We start from the raw sequence: 23,128 nt of genomic DNA, 5'->3' as shown, positions 1-23,128 counted from the left end.
ACCCTCAAAGGTATCTGCTGGTGGCCACACCTGTCAGAAGACACAAGCAGGGAGACTTTGTACTTTGCCTTAATTCAATCCTGAAGTCCTAAAAAACCCCACTGACCTGCCATCTAATCCTTAAAATGCCCTTTACTTAATAGTTTAGTGGTTAGAGCTGCTGGCTTTAAATTACACAAACTTTTTCATTCAGAAACCAGAACAGGAGAATCTATTCTTCAAGGTGAAAAATGCTGCAGCTTAATGGTACGAAAAGGTTCTCAGTTGTGCTTAATGAATCTTTTGTTTTCCTGCCTTTGGCACAGTTTCAGTATAAAGAACAGAAAAACTCTATGGTTTGAGTTGTTCCAGGACACAAGACATGGTTTTCAATCTCCTCAGGCAAAGGATGGAAACATGAGCTTCCTACTTCCTTAATATGTGTGCTTCCTGTATTAGTTTACTGTACAAACCTACATTTAAAAAGTAACTTATTCTTTGCTTTTCCAAAGAAAGTGGCCAGCACACATGCGGGTTACAGAATCTGGATCTTGACTGGATAGATATATTTCTCTGCAACGTTGAATGTACTGTGCAAAAGATGAGATTTTAGAGAGATTTTGGCTAACTGTAAGCAAGTGCTTGCTAAGTAAGTTGAATTTGTTGATTTTTTTAAATTTTGAATGCTGAACAAAAGCCCCATTTTCTATCACTTTCCGAGTTTCTGTCTCTCAGCCATGTGGGTATCCTATGGGTATCTATGGGTAGCCCTCTGTATTCTCTCTTGGTGTTGTCACAGGTTAAAACCCTCATTTTAAAATGTAAACATTTATGATGTAATATTTTAGTTATAATATAAATATATTTAGTTAGTTATATTGTTTTTAACAAAAAGGTGTGAAAGCACCAGTTGATTAAATACTTGTAAACCATCAAACAGCACAAATTACAAATAACTCTTGTTTATCTTTCATTAAAACTAGTGTTATTTTTCTCAAGCATTTTGATGGAAATCAGGGCCAAGCCAACACAGGATAGATTTAATTTCAGCATGCTTTTAGGCCTAGCTAGTGTTTTTGATATGAAAACATTCAAACCTATTCCTAAAAATGAACATACGGAATATAATCCTAAAATGGTGTTCACAAAGACTTAGCTTCATTGTGACTCTAGTATTGTATAAATTTTAATAAAACTATTTACCACTTTCACCTTTTTTCCATCATTTTCTGTCTTCCATCTTTATTTAGGCAACAGTCAATATTCACATCAACTTGGACTCAGACACTCAGTATACACAAGAGGATTTTGCCACTTGAATCCCTGAGCTTTATTTTTGGCTAAATATGTAACAGTTAGAACAGCACCAGGAAAACTTATTCTGTTCTATCCAAAATGCCAAAATGCTAAGAAAGAGGAGCTCTGACTCTGGTACTGTCCGCATGGTGAACTGTCTTGGTGTCAAGGAGCCTAGAAACTCAGAGACCTTCCTTCATCTGCCGGGTTGGTTTCTGACATACTACCAGATACATCAGCAGAATCTCTGCCAGAAAACTGATGGGGTGTTTTTGTAAATTTAGACTCCTTCCCCAAGACATTTAGTCTTTGCTGAATCAACAGCTTCTTGTAGAAACATCTTATCAATCTTACTTGTTTGCTGCTGGTTTTAATCATGTAAATTTACAACAAACTCAGCTCTGTGCTTAGTCTCCCCCATATTAATTTGCAGTTTCTGTTTGGAAACATATGTAATTTATATAAAAATGGCAATTAGACTTCCATACTTGTGTACCTTAAATATATTTTCTGGACATTTTAGAAACTTATTTCATAGTGGCTTCTTTCCACATGATTTTAACCCCAATGATTCTGCTTTTCAGTAGTCTCAAGCTGTCACATTGGCAAATACAGGTTCATAACTTACAAATCAGGTCTATCCTGCCTCAGTGGAAGCTTTGAAAGCAAAACTAGACAAAAAAACTTGAAAAAAGCAAGAGCTTAAAATCTTGGCTTTATGTCAAAAGCATTAAAAAAGAGCAATGTATAGTATATAGTATTTTGTAAATATGTTGTTTCCTAGCTTGGGATGTCTTGTTTGTAAAATGGGAAACCTAAAGAAAAATCAAAGAATGTGATCTAGTTCAATAAGCCCTTTTAAAAAAATAGGGTCTTATAAGGATTGTCATGGTCTGTTCCATAAAAACATCTTGGTGAACTCATTTGAACTGCTTTGTCAAAGATATATCAGATGCATTCAGATTCTTATCAAAATAATTCCAACTGTGTGCACAGATATGACAGAAGAAGGTATAATCACATACAGTTTCTAACTGACTGTCAGACTTTAGAGATGCAGAGATCAAAATAGATTTTTCAATCCTCATTATGAGTTCAAACATCCTGAATACAGGTAACAATTATGATTTCATTATCTAATTGTAAATGCCCATGAGAAGGAGGATCACATTAACATCCATGACATAAGAAGCAGGAAGATAACCTCGTCATAAAAAAACAACTTACCATTTCTTTTTATTCTAGGCTATTCTTCAGCTTCAACTTGCATGCCTTCACAGCCAACTTTTTAGGGCCATAAATCCGATTTACTAGTGTCTGTATTCTATACTGGCTATATTTCTGAATATTACCCCCAGGACAGATTTGAACAAATTGGTTCCTCTTTAACAAAGAGGAAAACCAAGACACAACCATTTGACAGAAAACTACTTTCTTCCCTCGGGATACCTTTGGATAAAACAGGAAAGTCCTATGGACTGTGTTATACAGAGGCCACTAAAAATATTTGTAGAAGTTTCCTCTGATTTTAAACTTGAAGAAGCTATATCAATTTGAAAAGAAATTTAAAAAAGAGAAAGAAATCTACCTTTAAATTCCATATTTGTCTTTCTTACATTGAAACTCATTTGTATTCATGATTTACTGATAAACTTCGGAATTAGGACGATGTTTGTGTTGTAGATCACCTGGGGAATGAAAGGAAGGTAGAAAGACATAGTAAGGGACAAAAGGCATGCATATGCTTTTGTTATTCAGTGATAGTTCACTGCTGTAGTTTGTTAGGTGGATGGCCTGTTGGGATGAGATATTCAACAGTTGTAGGCAGTTTCCACTGGGATTTTCAAAAACATTGTATGTCAAATCTGTTACAGTGATTTTGAAAATATCACAGGCAAATGATCTGCACTTTCAAACATTTAAAACACTTTTGAAAATGCAGCATTTTATGGCACCTATAAGGATGGACTACCAAGTAAATTTCTTGCTTAATGAAATTGGCACAACCATCCTAGCCTAAGATAAATTGCCCATTTATTTTAAAATCCTTAATAATTTTACTTCATAGAATTCTGGAATTGCCAGTGTAAAAGCTTATCTTTTTGTGCACTATTGGCCTCCACTTTGGTACACTAGCATCTTACATTTAAAAGAATAAAGATTTGGAGGGTTAGTGTTCATAAAGGCTGCAGTAGAAGGGAACAAAAGCTTCAACATTTATTTTTAAAAGAAAGTAAAAGTACTCAAAGGCTTTGTTTATTGACTTAATAAAATCACATATTATTCTGAAATATTAATGTTCTTGGCCTTACATAGACAAAACATGCCAAACAATCAGAACATCACATATACTTAGGGATCCTTTCCCACTTACTATATTTTAACTACCACTGGTGTAAAATGCAATGACAGCTTAAGAACACATTGCATTATATGAGATGAAAATTATCTTTTTGAATTCTACTGAAAACTTTCCATTAGGGAAAGCCTAATTAGGCTTCACTTCATTCCTAATAACAACATTCTGTCAAGGTCCCAGCTAACAGAATATCATTTCAGATCTCAGCTACCCATCATCTAGGTAACAGAGGTTGGTGAAGGCATATTAGCTAACACTTTGATTCTCTTTCCTGGATCCTAAGGAAATACTAGTTTACATTTATGGTGTTGGCATTTGGCAATCCAGTGGGTCCTGGAATCGGGCCATGTTATCCAGAAGATTGGCATGACCTTCATGATCATAAAATATGTGCCAATCAATCATAACAGTAAACCACATGTTAAAGAAACAGAGAGACTGCAACTGAAAAATTTAGAATTTAACTCTCTGAGGAGAAGAAGGATCTGATTTTGAGAATAGCTAAGCACCTGATGCTCTTAACTCCATGTAAATTTCCAGTCTTAAGGGTTTTGAAGGTCAGACTTTAAACAGCATCACTTTGATCCACCAGCAGTCTAACAGCTACCCTGGGAGACTATAAAAACTTCAACCTTGGAAGTTTTCAAGACTTGGCTAGACAAGTGGTCCTACTTCAGGTGGAAAGTTGGGCTAGATGTTTCTTCCAGCCTACATCTCTAGCATTCTACAAGATGAATATATTTTTATGCATACTTCATTGTGTAAACTCCTGTAACCACTGAATTCAGTGGTAAGTCTTTCAATGATTAATCAAGAGCAAGATTTCATTCTGAGAAAAAAGTATCTACTACTGTTAAAATGGACTTCTGGGGTATCTAAAACATATGCACTTGTTTTTATATTTGATTGTCCTGGCTGTGAGTAGAAGTCATACAGTACAAATGGTTTATGCTGATGAAACAAAAATAAATACCTAACAAAATACAAAGGGATAAAAATATTTTTGATTATTTAATTTGACAATTTAGTTTTCATTCCATTGGACTTAATTGTCTACTTAATCTTCCATGAATTTAATATTGATAGTGGGCAAATTAAATTCTAATACATCAGCATAAAACCATTGTAGCCAACTGAAGAACAAAATCTGCTAGTGGAAACAGGTATCAGATCAGCTCTGCTTTTCTATATTGCACTCTATCTTCCTTCCTTAGTAAAAGTATATGACTATCTTTGTAGCTGATAATGTGTTTTAATTGATTTTTTAGCATTTTCTCTTAGCATTCATTTCTGGCAGATTCACTCGTTTTTTCATTACACAAATTGATGTGAAATTAAACCATGCCCTGAGGAGAGAAAAAGGATGAATCAATAATATTGATATTTTATGCAGAACTCAAAGCTAAGGATTTTAATGGAATTAAAAATATGTTTAGTAAGGTTAGTGCAGAAAATGTGGACACTATGAATCTTAAAATCAAAAGGCTGTAAAGGTCATTATGAATAGGGTGTATGCTTACAGGAGATTTTAATAATTTTTTTCCTAAACAGATATTTACCTTACTTTATGAAGTAAATGTACACATGCTTTTGCTGACTTTCTGCCATGTAGCCACAAACTCACAGACTCTAATGCCAGACAGAAGCCTCCTATATCACACAGTCATCACACAGTTTTATTTTAACACCTCTGCAATTAATCCAATAGTTTGCTTCATAACTGTGGCTGTCTATCAGAGGGGTATCCTTCTCAGCCTTATTTCCAAATTTTTGGATACTATGGAATGACAATGCATACTCTGAGTGTGAACATGTACACAGTTTAATATTTGTATACATAGCTAGGGCAGGTCTGAGCAATAACAGGGTAGCACACTGGAAGAAACTGCTAGGGAACACACAGACTTAGATAACCATATCTGTGCTTCCCACTTGCCTCAAGAAGAAGGCATTGGCCAGACTATTCAACATCCTTTGTGCTTAAGCATCCATGACCGCTGGGTATTCACACAGCTCTGGAAACCTATGGTAAGTATCAGGGGAAAATGGTGAGTGCAGGGATGGGGAACATGTGGTCTGATTGAAGCTGAGATGACCCACAACTTCAGTTATTATGACCTGTGGCCACTTTCATGTTATCTAATAATAAAATCAATAAAATGATAAGTTACGTGTGGCCCACTAAAGGTGTTTGAAAGGCCTATTTGAATAAGGATATCCAAGAGTGTAGAATATTACTTCACCATCTCTCCTGCACAGACGTGTAGCATGAGTCACACTTTGCACCCCCTTTTGTAATCTTTTGAACAGTACTCTCTGTTTCCTGCAGCAGAATTACAAAGCAGCTTTTAGTAGAAAGTATCTGAGTATGGAACTGGACCACAGAACTGAAGAGAACAATCACATCATTTGGTGTAAAAAATATTTAAAAGAAATCAGTATACTGCTGTAGAGTAAGGCATTCATAGTGTGATTTAGCAGAGTCATTCAACCTTATAGAGGATTCCCTGACACAGACATCAACTACTGTTGTTCTAGCTTGAACAACTATATAAGCTGTGTTCCACTGTGGTGGGTTGACGTTGGCCAACAGCCAAGCACCCACACAGCCACTCGCTTACTCTGTCTTCTGCAGCATGGGGAGAAAGTAGGAGGAAGGTGAGAAGACTCATGGATTGAGATAGTGACAGTTGAAGCAAAAGCTGCATGCACAAGCAAAGCAAAATAAGGAATTTATTCACTGCTTCCCACAGGCAGGCAAATGTCCAGCCACCTCCTGTCAAGCAGGGCCTCAGCATGCGCAACGATTACTTAGGAAGGCAAATGCCACAACCACGAATGTTCCCCCTTCCTCCTCCTTTCCCTGAGCTTTTATAGCAGAGCATGACATCATATGGTATGGAATATGCCTTTGTTCAGTTCAGCTCAGCTGTCCCAGCTGTGTCACCACCCAGCTCCTTGCCCAAACCCAGCTCACTCCCTGGAAGCAGGGGCAGAATGTGAAAAAGAGAAAACCTCCAGGCTGTGCAAGCACTGCTCAGCAATAGCCAAAACACTGGTGTGTTATCAACACTGGTTTAGCTACAAATCCATAACACAGCACCACACCACTGCTATGAAGAAAATTAACTCCATCCCAGACCCAGTACACCTATCCATATGAAAAGACAGGAGTTATTCCTCAGAAAATCTTGGCAATAAACTAGACACAGGGGGGCTTTCAGATAGGAAAGACTGTGTATCAGGCTGAGAAGGCAGCACTTAGTGTAGCTCTGTCAGCATCATAGCATCTGGCCAATTGCCAGCAGAACCCCAGACCTTTGAAAGCATTGCAATACTGTTCTGTTTTTCTGCACCTTGATAGGGCTTTTAAAACAGTTGAGAACTATTAAAAAACATATGCAGTTCTTCTACTGTTGCCATGCTTTGAAGTCTGATCCTTGTCCTCACTTCAGCCTGAATTCAATGGCAAAGTGCTGTTGAGTTTAATGATTTCAGTGTCTCAGTATTTATATTTACAACTCGATATGCTCCATCTGTTTTGTTCCTGTCAAGCCAGTCATGTTATATGTCTGATAAATATTTATAAATACAAGTTAATAAACTGAATCCATTTGGAAATAGAGTATGGAGCAGTGATATTCAATGCTGCTTTTGTGTATGGATATCATTAAAATGAAGCTGCTTATTATATGTACATAAGATGACAGTAAAAAGGGAAAGGAATTAGCTCTGCACATCTACTTGCTGTCACATGCAACTTTATTCCATAATTCTGTACATCTTCAAATGGCTTACGATCTTTGCCTATTAAAAGGCAAAATTCCTGTTTCGGCAAATTTCTGTTTCAGCAAATTTTGTTTTTCAGCAAATTTGATAATTTCAGTGCTTTCTTATTTCACCACCAATTTACTAATGGGTAGTTCATACCCATGTGTTCCTGTGCCACTTTATCCCTGACGTCAACTTTAGCTCCTTGCTTCATACTTTTATCCCCCAAACAGTTTGTAGACAACAGATACAACAGTAGCCTTCATTCTGTTCATCTCTCCTGTATGAAGGTCACTCGAGTGATACACACTGTTTCAGATAATGGCTTAACAGTATCTTGCATCTTTGTATTAGAACAAGTCTTTTGGCACAACCTGTTGAAACGCCAGTTCATTATCCGTGTTACAATTTTGCACCAATATCCGTATTACTCACCTCAGTAACTTCAAATGTGCCAGTATTCAAGGGATCTGTGAATGAGCATGTGCTTCTGAACCTAGACAGTGGTGTGTGTGTGCTTTCACCAGTGATGTCAGCCCTTACTGGCCAAAGAGGAGGAGGGGATTTGGCTGTCTGAGCTTGTGTTTTATCTGAGTCCTGTATGTAGGTGCTCTTGAAGGCAGCACCTTGTCTGTGTGACTGGCCGTGTCAGTGTCCTCTGTGTGTGTGTGTGTGTGTGTGTGCATGTGTGCCTCTGGGATACAAATTGATTGAACATGCAAACAGGAAAGCAGCAGCTGCATCCCTTGGCCTGGGAGACAGACCCCCGGGCACGCTGGGCTAGGGTCCAGCAGCTGGGAGGAGCAATCCCTGGGCCCCGCGCTGCTGGAGGAGGCAGCCACTTATCACATCCCTTAGCATTTATTACATTTAAGAACCTTAGAAGCAGCCTGAAATAGTCTCTTCCATAAACCTCTGCTGGTGTTTTACACCATTTTATTTCACTATTACCACCTTTACATACATTTTTCTACTTTTCTGAATAATATATCTCCTTTGATGCTTGCATTCCAGGCATGACTTGTGTTATAAGCACTGTCCTGTTACCCGTACATGGGTGATACTTAATCAGTACCTCTGGTTCTAAAATTCTACTGCCAAAACTGCTTGCTATAGAGAAATACTAAATTTCTTTTTAACCTTACCTAAACCCTTAGCAAACTTTTCTACAGTTCCTTTTTAGTTTCTGTATACTTTCATGAATACTGTTTCTTTGTTCTTTTATCTGCTGATGAATTATTACTTTTCTAGTACTTAACTTAAGCAGCATGATAAAATGAATCTTTCTCAAAGTGTTATCAAGTATTGTAGGAAAACAAGACTGAATTCACAGCTTGTACAGTAAATAGCATTCTCGCCCTTATGCATTATTGCAGTAAGCAAATTTAAAAAAAAAAAGATGAGACCTTTCTAATTTTTTGGCATTGTATATTTCTGATTCTTTTTCATTTTTTCTTTGTGAATGAGTCATCTTAAGGCAAATTATTAACTTCTGCCCTGCACTGCAGGAAGTAATTTTAACATGGCAGCCTAATAGGACCCACTTATGCACTTATGCAGAAAAAAATAGATGCTATATTTCCATAAACTGTCCTGTCTTCGGCTATGCTTATTCTAGAGCAAAAGAACTTCTGCTTCTAAAGTAATCTTTCCAATACAGCAAAATAAGGGAAAAAGAAAGAAAATTTTAAAAGAGTGAAATATTATCATTCATTAAGCAAAATAAAATGATAGCGATCTTGTGAGAATGCTGATACATCTTTCAGCTATTAAATACTATGTAAAGGAGACATAGGAGACATGTAAAGGAGTCTGCCAGTCTTTTATGCTCAGCATCAAAGTACCTGAGAGACTCAATTACTGTAGCTGCAGTTGCAGGTATTGAGAAGCACACCTAATGACAATTCTCTTTCATAGGCATGTTCTAAGCTCCTCTTGACCCATATTTGTCATATTAGTCATTCAAAAAATTAAGATACCATGACCCTGAAGAACAGCTTTTGGCTGGGAGGCCAGAACTTCTGTGGGATGAGAAGTTTACATTTTATACTGCTATGTCTGTTTTCTTTTGCTTATAAACCAGGAACTTTAATGGAGGCAGATGAACAAAATGCTACTCTTATTCTAGTGGATGAATGGGATGTGAACACAGTAAAAACAATAGTATTTCACTGATCCTTTTGTTTTCCTTCATTAGGGTCCCTAATTCTTGCTGTTTTGTTGTCACTTGCTACTTACATTCTCACACACTGCAGAAAAATTAGTAAGTTTGCTTGGGATTTTATACAAATAGTTTTAAAATCTGATAATTTTTTAATCTCCCTTTGTTTCCTGTTTATTATAAGTTAAAAATCAAACAATAGAACCTTTGAAACTGTAAATGCTTATGCAATCCTTATGCTAAAACTGGACCTGATAAACTTGAGCAGATTTACTACTTTGAATGATCAGTAATACTCAGGGCTGGTTGTTACTGAAGTATTTTTTAGGGGTTTTACACAAAGTTTCATCTTTTTCCTACATGTTTGGTAGCTCTGGAAGGTAACAATGATCTTGAAGGGTACTTTGAGAGTTCTGTGTGTTTATGGGTTCTTGAGAAACAGCCACTATGTCAGAGAATGACTAGTAAATTTTTTTACCGATGTCTAAGGAAGTAAACCTTACACATTAATTGTCTATCTATCCCTTCTTGAATAACTTTTCAATCTGCTGAGCAATTTCAATCAAACATGGCAGAGGCCTAAAATTCTTAAAACACGCTGCATATTTCATGAAAAAAAGAGTTTTCTGGTCCATAAAAGAGACGCACAAATGGCTTTGAGTGAGGGAAAAAACTACTGATGAGCCACCAAATCATATCAGCCACTAGAGAGTCTTCATGGGAAAATGTCATTATACATACCTCATCTATGGAAAAAGCAGGTGGGTGTTGCAATCAAACAGGAGACATGATCCATGGGAAAACAGGTTCCATTAGCTGAACTGCTCAGGAAACTAGTTCAGTGTGCCTGTTCAGAATCACAAACATACAAAGGTTATGGCTGATATAAAATGTTGAGTTTTCTTCTCCCGGGTTATAGGTAATGTACAATGTTGACTTTACTGGGCTTTTTACTTCTAACTCTTAAATTTTAATTTCAAGAAAGGATGAATCCCTTGTCCCTTTCTGAGAAATGTAAGAGAAGATTTGGCTTTTGTGGGTGTGAATGGATATATTCTTGCTGTTGTTGCCAAGTGTCTCTCCCCAACTCTTCTCTTTATATCCTGTTCTTGTCTATCCTTTCTCACTTTACTACACTGTTTCTGTTAATAAGGTAACTCTCAAAACACAGATGTATGTTTCTCATTCACAGGTATTACTCAGTTCTAGGAGATACCTACTGTTGGTTCTCACAATAAATAACAGACTGAATTCATTCAATAGGTGCACAGCTTGGAATGCAGCAAGTTATACAAAGTTTGAATGTTGTGACTATTAAACCCAGTACAGAAAGTGTCCAAAGTAATTAGCAGAGCATTTGGATTTTCTGGTAGGTCTGAAAACTGTGCCATCTACACTGTACAACAATAGAGGTATGGCTCATCCTTTAACTTTTTTCCTCTTTAACAGTAATTACAACAGAGCTGATTTTAAAGAAAGGAACTTTATTTGGAAAATGTATCTTTCTCAGGAAAATGGCAAGATTTTACAAAAAAAACCTGAAAACTTGCACTTTTTTCATAAAAAAAACAGGTAAAGCATTGGTATTTTCTGCAGAAAATGTGTCAAAATTATTTTTGTTGAATAAAACTTTCTGATTTCTGACAAACTGTAGTCAATAATATCAAGGCACCAGAAAGGAGAGATTCCAAAAATACTTTTCTTCAATTGAAAGGATGAACAGAGATTTGACTTGATACCTCTTTGCAAATGTGTGGGGACAGGAATTAATAATTGGATCAATTTAATTTCCATCCTCATATAACTCATTTGACTTACTTTGATCCTACAAAGAAAGTTTTCTGCCTGTTTCTATGTAATTTTTAAGTATTTGTATCATATCAAAGTTCTCTGAGGGTCTATATTCTGGCATCCATTGATTAAGTAGTTTTTAATTTGGTTTTGAACAAAGGAAAATTAATTACAGCTGTTGCATTAGTTCTTTCATAGAGTCCTGGTACCTTGGGGAAAATGTACAGATCTACTGAAATATCTCACCCAGGAGTGTGAACAGCTCAATCCATTATTTTACACAAAATATTTCAAAATGCTATATGCCTTTATTAATGCCAGAAACATAACCATTTTTTGTGAACTATACATGTATTAAACAACATATGTAACCAGGTGTGGAAACAATAGCCACTAACTTTTTTTTCCCAATTCTAAACCTGTTAGCATATACCACATCATCACATTTTACTGCACCATTGTGAAGAGTGACCTAGTTCTGTCTTTTTTTTCCCGGTATCTTCTTTTTGTTAAGAGATTAGAAATTACAGGGGTTTGTACTAATATAAATTACATTTTGCCCACTCTGTGCTCTGTGATTGTCAGAATGAAGTTTTCTATAATGTTTGAAAAACCTTGTAATTACATATACCAAAAATCCTTGTCCTGTTGTGTAAGCTGTTCAGAATTTATATTGAGAAAAGACTGTTCACTTCTATACCTGCAAAAATTAAGACTTCTTTAATTTTTGGTGCTTCTAATATTTCCATTGCTAAGATATCATCTGCTACACAGGAAGTAAATGGAAGTTTTCCAACAACTGAGCTTGTACAAAGTAACATTATCTGTCTAAGCCATTGGCCTTTACCTGAATATGTGAAGTATGGTCTCATGCTGGATTACTAGCAGTGCAAACTGGTCTTAAAACATTCAGAGAAGGTCATTGCAGAATTATTCTTGTGTAGACATACGAATTCTTCTTGCTTCTTACACAAATGAACTTTCAGACAGAAGTTGAATTTATGGGCCATATCCAATTGAATGTAAAGGTAGGAAAGGGTTTTTTTGAACAAAACATGTATGGGACAGTAACTCTTTTGTTTCATCATCGATCAGTAAGAATTTCATGAAATGTCTTATGCTATTGCAAGAAGTATGGCCTTATCTGCAGTATTAAATTCATAAAAATTGAGTTGGGTGGCTGTGCAACAGGTTTCACGGCCACTCCTTCCATCCCACACATAGTTGAGACTTGAGACAGAGGGAAGAATCAGCATTTGTCAGCTGTCATCAAAATAATGTAAACTTGTTTTTCTCACTCATAGAAAAAGTCAGGTTCTGAAACATGTTGCTACGTTTCAACTGAGAGCATCAAGCTCTAGCTGTCATATAAACCATAGCTATGTATTTTGTTTTTAATGAATTATGAAGCAAATTCTTGTAGGAAACGTCCAGGTTTAGAACGGAGTTTGGTGTTTGAATTGGGGGCTGGGGGGAAGCAAAGTTTCAGATTTAACAAATGAGAATCCTGCAAACTTGGTGCAGTTTCTTGGGACAGAATGCTATCTCAGTGCTTTTGCATCAGAGGTTTCAAATCCAAAGACACCTACTGAAACTCAAGGGGGATTGAAACAAGTATTACCACTGACTGGAAATTATTTTAGATTAAACCTAGTCCTACATGAGAGCCCCTGTGTGTTTTCCATGTACCTTAGCATAGTTTCCAGGAGGATCTGCTCCATGATCTTGTCAGGCACAGAGGTGAGACTGACTGGCCTGTAGTTCCCTGGGTCTTCCTTTTTTTCCCTTTTTGAAAATGGGGGTTATGTTTCCCCTTTTCCAGCTAGTGGGAACTTGCCCTGACAGCCACGACTTCTCAAATATGATGGATAGTGGCTTAACCACTTCATCTGCCAGTTCCCTCAGGACCCACGGATGCATCTCATCAGGTCCCATGGACTTGTGCACCTTCAGGTTCCTTAGATGGTCTTGAACCTGATCTTCTCCTACAGTGGGCAGTACTTTATTCTCCCAGTCCCTGCCTCTGTATTCTGTGAATTGGGTGGCATGGCTAGAGCACTTGCCGGTGAAGACTGAGGCAAAAGAGCTGAGTACCTCAGTCTTCTTCATGTCGGTTAGAACAAGGTCTCCCATTTTGTTCACTGGGAGGGTACAGTTTCTCTCATCTTCCTTTGTTGTCCTATGTACCTGAAAGAAACCCTTGGTATTTTTTTACATCCCCAGCCAAGTTCAGCTCCAGCTGTGCCTTGGCTTTCCTGATGCCCTCCCAGGCTACATCCCTATTGTCTCCCCAGAACGTGTATCACTGTCTCCACTGCCTATGCGTTTGTGTTTTAGTTTGGCTAAGAGATCCTGACTTAGCCAAGCTGGCCTCCTGGCTCCCCTGCCCAACTTCTTGCATGTCAGGATTGAGAGCTCTTGCACCCTAAGAAAAATGTCTTAAATATCTCCCAGGTCTTGTTTGCTCCTTTATCTCTGAGGGCAGTTTCCCAAGGGATCCCACACATTAGCACCCTAAACAGCCAAAAGTTTTCCTTTCTGAGGTTTAGAGTCCTGACTGTACTTTTTAACCATTCTGTACCCCTCAAGAATGAGAATTCTACCAGGGCATGATCACTGCAGCCCAGGCTACCTCCAGTCTTGACGTCTCCAAGAAGTTCTTTTGCTTTAGTGATCATCAGGTCCAGCAGTGCCTCTCCACTGGTCAGGCTCTTCATCACCTGTATTAGGAAGCTGTCCTCAATGCACTCCAGTAGTTTCCTGGATTGCTTGCAGTTCGCTGTGCCACTCTTCCAGTGGATGTCCAAGCAGTTGAAATCCCCTATCAGGATCAGGGCCTGTGAGCATGATGCTTCCTGCAGTTGAAGAAAGAACTCTTCATCAACCTCTTTTTCTTGATCAGGTGGCCTGTAGTAGACACCAACCACAAAGTTTCCTTTGTTGGCTTGGTCTCTAATTTTCACCCATAAGCTCTCAACCTGCACATTGCTGTTCTTCAAAGATAGCTCTGTACAATCAATCCCATTTTTGGCATAGATGGCAAGTCCCCCACCTCTCCTTCCTTGTCTGTCCCTTCTGAATAATTTATAGCCATGAATCACAGCACTCCAGTCATGTGATCATCCCACCAAGTTTCTGTGATAGCAATCAGGTCGTAGTTTTCCATCTGGGCAGCGTCTACCGGCTCCTGTTTGTTTCCCATGCTGCATACATTGGTATAGAGGCTCTTTGGCTGAGCTATAGGCCACATCCCCTTTTAGAGGAGTTCACCCTAATTCCCTTGAGGCAATTCACAGGTGTTTCCCTGTTGCTTCCTAATGCCTCAGCAGCCCCTGGCTCTTCTCAAGTGCTTAGAACTCCATCCTCTTCCCCCTGTTAAATCTAGCTTAAAGGTCTGTTTATAAGTATAGCCAGCTTGTTGCCCAGGACACTCTTGCCCCAATTGGTCAGTTGAGCCCCATCAGCTGTCAACAGGCCTGGTTTCTCAAAGGTGTGGCCAAGATCATAGAAGCTGAGACCTTGAGCATGGCACCAGCTTAGTGCATGCTAAGGGTTGGCATCTTTTTTTTCTGAAAATTGCAGGGTGAGATATAATGACTTGATTCCAATGACAGGAGTGGAGAAAAATCTGTTGGATTAGTTATAGGGTATTACAAAAGCAATAGGGTAAATGAGGGTTATGGATGATAAAAAACCAGCAAAACCTTTCTTGATGTTCATGATTAGTCTCCTCAGGAGACTTAGAGCAGAGCCATTTTTTTAATTTCTAAATTAGGCAAGTCAAAATGCTGAGAAAATGAATACCAATGTCTGCACCCTGCACTTCTCAGAGTAAACAAAATCTCTGTAATTTCCTTTAGCTAATATGAAACTGAATAAGTGTTTACTACATTTAGTAGATTCCTCAAATTACTAAACTCTTCTGTAGCTAAAGAGTTAACACAATCTGTTATTCTTGGCTTCAAAGTCAGAAGTGGGTTAAGATGGATTGAGAAAGTTTAGAGCAGTTATTCTTTCATCCTGTTTGTTTGCACACTTAGGAAAATCTCATTACAAAGGACACGTTCAATTCCCTTTTGAAAGTTTATCTTCACATAGATGGGAGTCAGCAGTGTTATTTTGAATTTTTGTAAATTTAAATTAGTGGATCCAGCAAAGGCAAACTGAGGCTGTAAACCAGCTTGTTGTCTGCTTCAGTGCTTTATGAGCAAAACACTGGTAAATGCTGTTTTAGCAATACACAAATGATTTGGTTATCATTAATAGGTTTTAATGAAGTTTAAAATACTAACTGAAATTTAAAATGCTGCAATAGGTAGATGGAAAGTGGAAAGTTGTTTACTACCACCTATATGCAAATGATTTTAATTTAATTTTCCAAACTAATTTGGAAAATTTACTAAACTAATTTGGAGAGATTTATTCTCCAAAGGATAATAATGTGTACTGTAATTCAGTTTGGAATAGTTGCTAATAATTTTAGGATAGATGGAAATTAATATTCTGGAATTGGTTTTCTCTGTTATTGTTACTTAGAAATATTGAATTTATGTTTTCCTTCAGAATCTGATGGTTGCTAAGGAAACCACTTTTATTATATCTGTGGGTATGGCATAGACCTTATCTATAAAAAGAAAATAGGCAAATGTGTTTACAACTAACTTCTATTCGGAAGGAATCATACGTTTTAATCAGCAAGTGATCCTTATCCACCTTAATTTCTGTATTTTAACACAACAAAAATTTACATTGCATACACCTTTCCAGGAGGATTTATGCATAGTTAGTGTTTTCAGTAGGAGGTACTGCCCTTTGGGAGGGAATTAAAACTAATGTTCTGAATACTGACAGCCATCAATGACTCTGACATTTCCTGTAAAGTTACCTTTGAGGGAATGGCCAAGTGATAGCTTGGATTAGCTGTTTGCTTTATGGAGGGAGCCCAGCTCTGGGAATCTATCCACTAAAGAAAATGGGCTTTGGAATAGACACTTGAGCAAGTAATGCAATTTGCCCTAAAGATGGCTGAATTTAGATACGTTATATAGGTTACATTTATATAGGTTTAGAGAGGTTATAGAAGAGAGGAGGAAAGGGGAGGCGACTTATCAGTCCACAAATGACTTCCAAGTATCCACTGATTAAAGGTAAGATCATTATGATCACAGTCAGGAATTTAGAAGTTTTGTAATGAGGATGTGGGTGATGTTTACGAGCATCCTGCTGCCTGATGGCAAATATAAAAGTGAATATAATGATTCTCTTATCTTAATTTGGTGCTTAGGTAACTGTGTGTCTGGGCCCTGAGGGCCCAGCCAGCCATGACTGTCTGTGCCAGCCCCTCCGGGGCTCCTCCACCCTGCCCATGGCCCAGGACCCCAGTTCAGCCCCCCCCCCCAGCCCCCCCAGGTCTGTCAGTCCCTGCCCCAGTGACATGTTCAGCAGGGCCGGTCTCCAGCTCCCCACAGCCAGGGCCTGGCCGTGGGCCCTGCTGAGCCAGGCCCACCTGCAGGCCCCTGGCCTGGCCTAGTCTTGGCCTGTTCCCCTCCCCAGGGAGGTGCCCAGTGCCCAGGGCTGTATCTGACCCTGGTTCTCCTCACCAGGCCTGATCCTGACCCCTACCCACAGGCTGGCAGCCCAGCCTGGTCTTGGCCCTGTTGTCACCACAGGACTTGCTGATGATCCAGGCTCCTGGTCGGACCCGGCCACAGTCTCCAGGCCTGCCCTGCTGCCTCGCTTGGTGTTCCTGATCCCTGTCCTGCTTCACTCGACCTGCACTATTCCAGTTGAAAACCCCTAAGCTGAGAGCAAAAGGAAGATTTCCCTTCATTACAGTAAGAGCCTGAATTTAACCTCCAGCACAGACGCAGACAGGACAGCTCCAGGACGATGCAGTCTTTGAGGGGGAGGGAGCAGCCAAGCAGAGAACGGCAGGGCAGTGCGTGCTGTGCCCAGAAGTCTTGCCCTGTTTCTCCATAAGGTATTGTAAGTTGTTCTTCTAATGTTGTATCTACAAAGGCATGTGCAAAAAGCACCGAAGAGAAAGCTTGCTGTTGTGAGGCAGCTTTGGCACAGCAGCCTCAGGAAGGCCTTGGGCCCCGCTGTAGGTAGCACTGCATGGACCTCAAAAGCCCAGCTTGAGGACCAGGGCATGTCAGATTGAGTACACAGCTGTGAAATGGTGGCTAGTTTTCCTGACCTGACTTGAACACAGGCACCTGAGCCTCTGGTGTGGAAGAGAGCACAGACTTTGTAGATGAATTCAGGCCCTGAAACTCAGAATTGGGAGAGGGTTGATGAGAGGAACTGGTAGCAGCCTGCAGCATCTCTGAGCCCAGCTAACACCCTGTGCTTAAGTGAAGGGCAGGATTTTGATCCTGTCCCATTTTGATTCCTTCTGATCCCATTTAATTACTAATCCATCACCCATAACTGCTCTCAGTCTCTGGGAATTTGCTTTTCCAAAGTTTTCACCCATTCCTGATTAACATGCTTATCTGAAAGGCTAGGTTTATGGTAGAGAGCCACCTCAGTTGTTAAACAACCATAATGCCAGAAGCAAGCAATAGGTTACATGAGACTGCTTTCCCAACCTCTGCAGCATGTTGGGTATCTTGCTGAAGTACAACCAAGAGTTTCAGAAAGGGTCTGCAAAGCCACATGTGGGCACAGAGTTTAAAGCAGGGTTATTACTAGTTATTGTGAACAGCTGCTTCTGAAATTTCAAGGAGTTGAAGGCAGCTTTCTACTTTTGAAGAATAGGGTTATGGCTGGAATATAGTTACAGAGAATTGCTTCTGCAGAGCTAATGTAGCTGCTAAAGTGAATTTAATGAATTCAGATGGGCTGGATGATTAATTTGGGAGATGCTACCTGCAGCTGTGACTCACTTCCCATTAATTTTCTAGTAGTCGTGGGTTTCCTACCTACCTAAAAGCTATTATTTAGGGTTATAGTTGGGGTTAAAGTCCTGAAGACTAAGAGCTGTGATTTTGATAGGAGTTTAAGTATGCCAGGCATATGAATAGGGAGTTGTTAGAGGGTAATAACAAAAGCCTTAGTCTCCATTTTCAAGGTGTTCACAGAACTTTTCCTAATGATGAGTCTAGTAATAAGTGTTTTGTTTACGGAGAATGTGGTCCATGTAGAAATTCTCTTATAAAACTGTCAAGCTCAAGGAGGTAAATGGTGGATCAAAGCTGGTTCATATGAGCCATTTCTCTTCTCAAGACACAGAAGTCCTGAGAACGTTGCCTATCTAGAAAGCTGGAGTTCAGATTGTGACTGATGTCAAAGTTTCTTTCCATGTAAAGCTTCAGAAAGTTAGGCTAATAGAATCTGTTCAGAGAAATTCAGTGATGACTATAAAACTGTTTCCAGGAGAAGCTTCGTCTCAATTTTCAATGTCCTTGCTTACCTGAAGTAGTAGGCCTAGAGTTAGGATTAGGTATGTGTTCCAGACCAATGTATTGAATTAAGTTTATACTTTAAAACAAACAAACCAACAAACAAAAAATTGCTGCCAAGTGGTATGAGAACATGATCTTCAGTTTTTAGATAACCATTAGTATCTTGCTTATATGGAAGGCTATGAAAGCCCATATGGAAGAATAAAGACTTGGATGTGAAGGGTCTAGGCAGTCTGTTTACCAAGTGCTGAATTTCATTTCATTCTCCATAAGCAAATCAGAAACTGTTACCCCTCAGTGTCAGTGCTTTTTCCTCCACTGTTGGTACTGTGTTGCTTGCCTGAGTGGAATGCTGTTGCTAAGGTTAGGGTTTAGATTACAGCTGCAGGAAGATGGTCTCACTGAAGGTCTCACACCTCAGCATGCTATCTGGGGTGTATGAATGAGCACACAGAGAGGCAGTTACTATGGAGTAGCTAACACAAACCCATGAAAATGTCTACGCCAGGTTAAACCCATAGTCTATCTCATCTATTTTTCTGTTAATTATGCTGGCCAACACAATACTGTCTAAGAAAGAGAATAAGAACAGGGCAAGTTTATAGTGACTTTTCCCAGAATACTCTTTCAGCTCCAGAAATTTGTGATTCAGAGGTTTCCTGTGCCAGAAGCATTGCCTTTGGTTTTAAATGTGCCATGCAATATACATGTTCTTACCTTACACTAACGGGAAGCTAAGGTTCAACTACACTGGGGAATACTTACAGTTTCTTCAGTGATAGTAATGTTGGATACTGGGTCAAGTCAGTCTGAAAGAAAATGGGAAGTTAAAGGTGCTTTCCAAAGCAGAAACATAATGCTTCAAATGAATTGAATGTTATGATCCAGTGCTGCTGATAATCAGCTTACGAAACAAGAATGAAATACCCTGATAAAACTATTCCTGGAACAACACATAGCCTTGCAGCAGAAAGATTGTTTGGCAGGTAGTTCCATAGTATGTACTGAAGCAATAGAAGTCACCTTGAGAGCAGATGGAATACAATCAAAGATTAATGGCAAATTTATGATCCTTTTAAGAACAGGAGCCAAATAAAGTCAAACTGAATCATAAATTTGGAGGCTATATAGGATCAGAACATGTAAAAGTAGACATTATTGATAAAATCAATTTAGCTACATGACTAAGAACAGAGAGCACTCTGAAACGCTGCAGGATGGGTTCTGGGCCAGTTTTGCTAATCTCCCTAAGCAATTAAAAGAGAGGAGGAAGGGAACTGAAACAGAAGCACAGCAAAAGCTGTAGGCTTTCTGAGTTTGAAAAAGAGACTTTTCTATCTATTGGCTTTGGGAATTCCAGATAGGATATGGAATAGCAGTTAAACCTTCTGTCACAGCAGAATAACTTTGCATACCCTGTGTAGCACTAAGTGCATATTTAACAGCTTATGTGAGAGGCACTGTAGAAGTCTAGGCTCTTCTAATCATGCAGCTCTTAAAACAACTATTTATTTGTTTTCTTAAGTTTTATTGAAAGAAAGCTGTAAAAGAAATTTATCTGTAAAATATTGATGTCTGAGATGTGATGTTTATTCATAAATATTTATTATAGAATGTTTATCATAGATTGCGCTAGCAGTAAAGCTATATTACCTTCAGGTATGCTAGCCAAAATGATGCCAATTTCTTTTTGCTATCTAGTTCCTTTAACTTCTAGCTAAAACTAGAAATTTCAGATGCGAATTACTTCTAATGTTATCTTGTTTTAGGCAGCAGGGAGTCTGTAAACAGTAACAACTGGGGAGAAGAAAGTGAAACAGGAGATTAAGAATTAGTACAGTGTTTCATCAATTTTACTTACATGTTGTCTTTCAGCACCAAGTATTGCTTGAGAAATAAGAAATGAAATTAATCCAGAAAATAAATTAAAGTATCGTAGCTGCAGCAAGTAGGCTAAATTCAACAAATACATTAATTTTTTTTGTAAATAAATCTCTTAGTAAAATTAAGTAAGGCTTTTTCGATCAAATTCTGCACTAGTATTAGTGCAGCTAAATGGTCTCCAAAGGAGCTTTTTCTGATTCTTATCACCCAAGACTCAGGTGACAAGTATTTCTGCTCATTTCTAGAAATCCATCTCTTATTGATAGTGACGAGATGCATGGCATATAGTGTAAACAAGAACCGAGTAGTGTAAAATTTCAAAATTTTCTTTAACGTTGCAGATAAAATTAAATAAATTTCTGCATGAACTATCCAAACATAACAAAATTTTAAAGGCCAACAAAGTATAAATTAGAAGTCTCTAAAAAAAAATCCACATTAATTAATTAATTAATGTGGGTACTCAATGTGATATGGTAGGTGTCTCACATGGGACTAAGAGGCAAAAAAGTATATTCTGCATGATGAAGAGCACATATATAACTGAATATGTAGCTATGACTTATCCCAAATAGATATTAGCTATACCATAGTAAAAGCATTGAAGATTTTTCCAGGTATGTTTTCTTTAAACAAGAAGACATGTTCTTTTCCCCCAAATATATTCAGTGTGGCTCTTTTTTTGCGGTCAGAAGTGCAGCACAGAAAAGCTGCAGAACAAGACAGAAGCTAGGATTAATGTTAGAGCTCTCAAACCTCATGCGCTGATCTTGAGTGCTGCACTACTGACTTCCTCACAAATAGGGCTGTATCTCATGGTTTTGCAGCTTGGTATTGGGGCTTGTCTTCTGCTCTGTTGGGGAAAGTTGCCAGGCATTGCTAGGCTGCAATTCACAGTGGCCTGATGGAACAGGAAACAGGCAAAGGCAAATCTTGCTGTAGTCCTTACTCCCGTGATCTGACAAGAGACAGCATTGTTTCATGTGCTGAAAAGATGTTTCTAACAACTTCTAACAACTTCAACCTGTATCAGCGAAAGCTAGTATTGCCAGCATTGTCTCCATCCATTTTTTTATGTGATTTTGGTTGTAGGATGTAGATATTTCTTTCCTGTTTAATAGTAATACAGTCCTTTCAATAACTAAATAAACATAAAAGTAATTTAACTTGCTTACATACATGACCATCACCCTAACCTGACATTTGTCTCTGGGAAGAGTATAGGGAACAAGGTAGTTAATCTAAAACTCAAGTAAGGAATGAATAATGTCAAAAAACGTCAGAGGAGGAACCAATGCATTTTCATCTAATATTTCAACTGTCGTGTCAATTGAGCTTTGTTTTGTGTTTTTCCTAAACTGATCTGTAGTTAATGGCGTTGTTTATATTCATTGCAATATTATCAAGAAACCACAACTGAGAACAAGAGACTATCCTTTTATTGAATTTAGTTACTGCATAATGGGAGAGGAAAAGGTTCTACAAACTAGAGTCGTAATGCTACAAGTGAACATTTTGCTCTTGATGAGAAATCTGTTGAAACCAACAGAATGTAATATAGAAGTGCTGTCTTTGCAGAAACAGCATCATGACCAGAGCTGAAGTGATGGAAACAAGCTGTAATGAGCTGGAAAGGAGGAACATGAAGGTAAAAGTGACAAGAAAATATGCTACATTAGACTAATGAGATACATACTGAGATGTGTTTAAGTCATTGCTCTCTTTATTTGAAAACTGTAGGCTCACAAAAGACCCCAACTATTTCAGGGAGAGCTATGTGCCAACACATAGATGTGGCTCTCTGTTTTGCTATTGATTCAATGGGTTGACCCCCTCTGAAATCATGCATCTTCTTGAATCTTACAAATATGTCACTATAAATGACTGCTCTAGTCATGGAAAGCCTCCAGCTAATAAATAGTTTAGGATTCTGCAAGTTAAGCTACAGTAACTGTGTATAAATGAGCCCAAGGCAAAATTTGAGCCTTGGATTTAGATCCAGCCAAGCAAGGGCGGTATCTGCAATCTTTTCATGAGGATATGTATCTACACCTATTCTTGTAACACCTAAGCAGTGTTAAGTCTTCATTTTAAAATGTTGGAGGAGAAGGTGAGCTTTTCAGTAATTGCATACCAGGTAGAACACGTACTCAGGAAGCAGGACTGAATTCCATTTCCTCCTTGCCTGAGAGGACATAAACCCATGTGTTTTCTGTGAGTGTTCTTGTGATAATCAACTCAGCTCACCAACAGCTTAGGGGGATTCACAGGAATTCATAACATATGGTCAAGCTATAAAACGACTATTGTAATGAGAAACTCTCCACTCCTATCACTAAAGTCAAGGCATACTACAGCAAGAAGCCAAGAGGCATGGAGTTCAAAGAACTGGGTGTCTCTATACAGCTGCTAGTAAACATTTGTCTACAAAAAGAGAGGCCAGGATTTCACTCCATCCTCTCAGAATTGCTTTTACAT

The sequence above is a fragment of the Aquila chrysaetos genome, chromosome 1, assembly GCF_900496995.4.
Source record: "Aquila chrysaetos chrysaetos chromosome 1, bAquChr1.4, whole genome shotgun sequence".
Classification (NCBI taxonomy): Eukaryota; Metazoa; Chordata; class Aves; order Accipitriformes; family Accipitridae; genus Aquila; species Aquila chrysaetos.
This window is presented reverse-complemented; position numbering follows the sequence as displayed.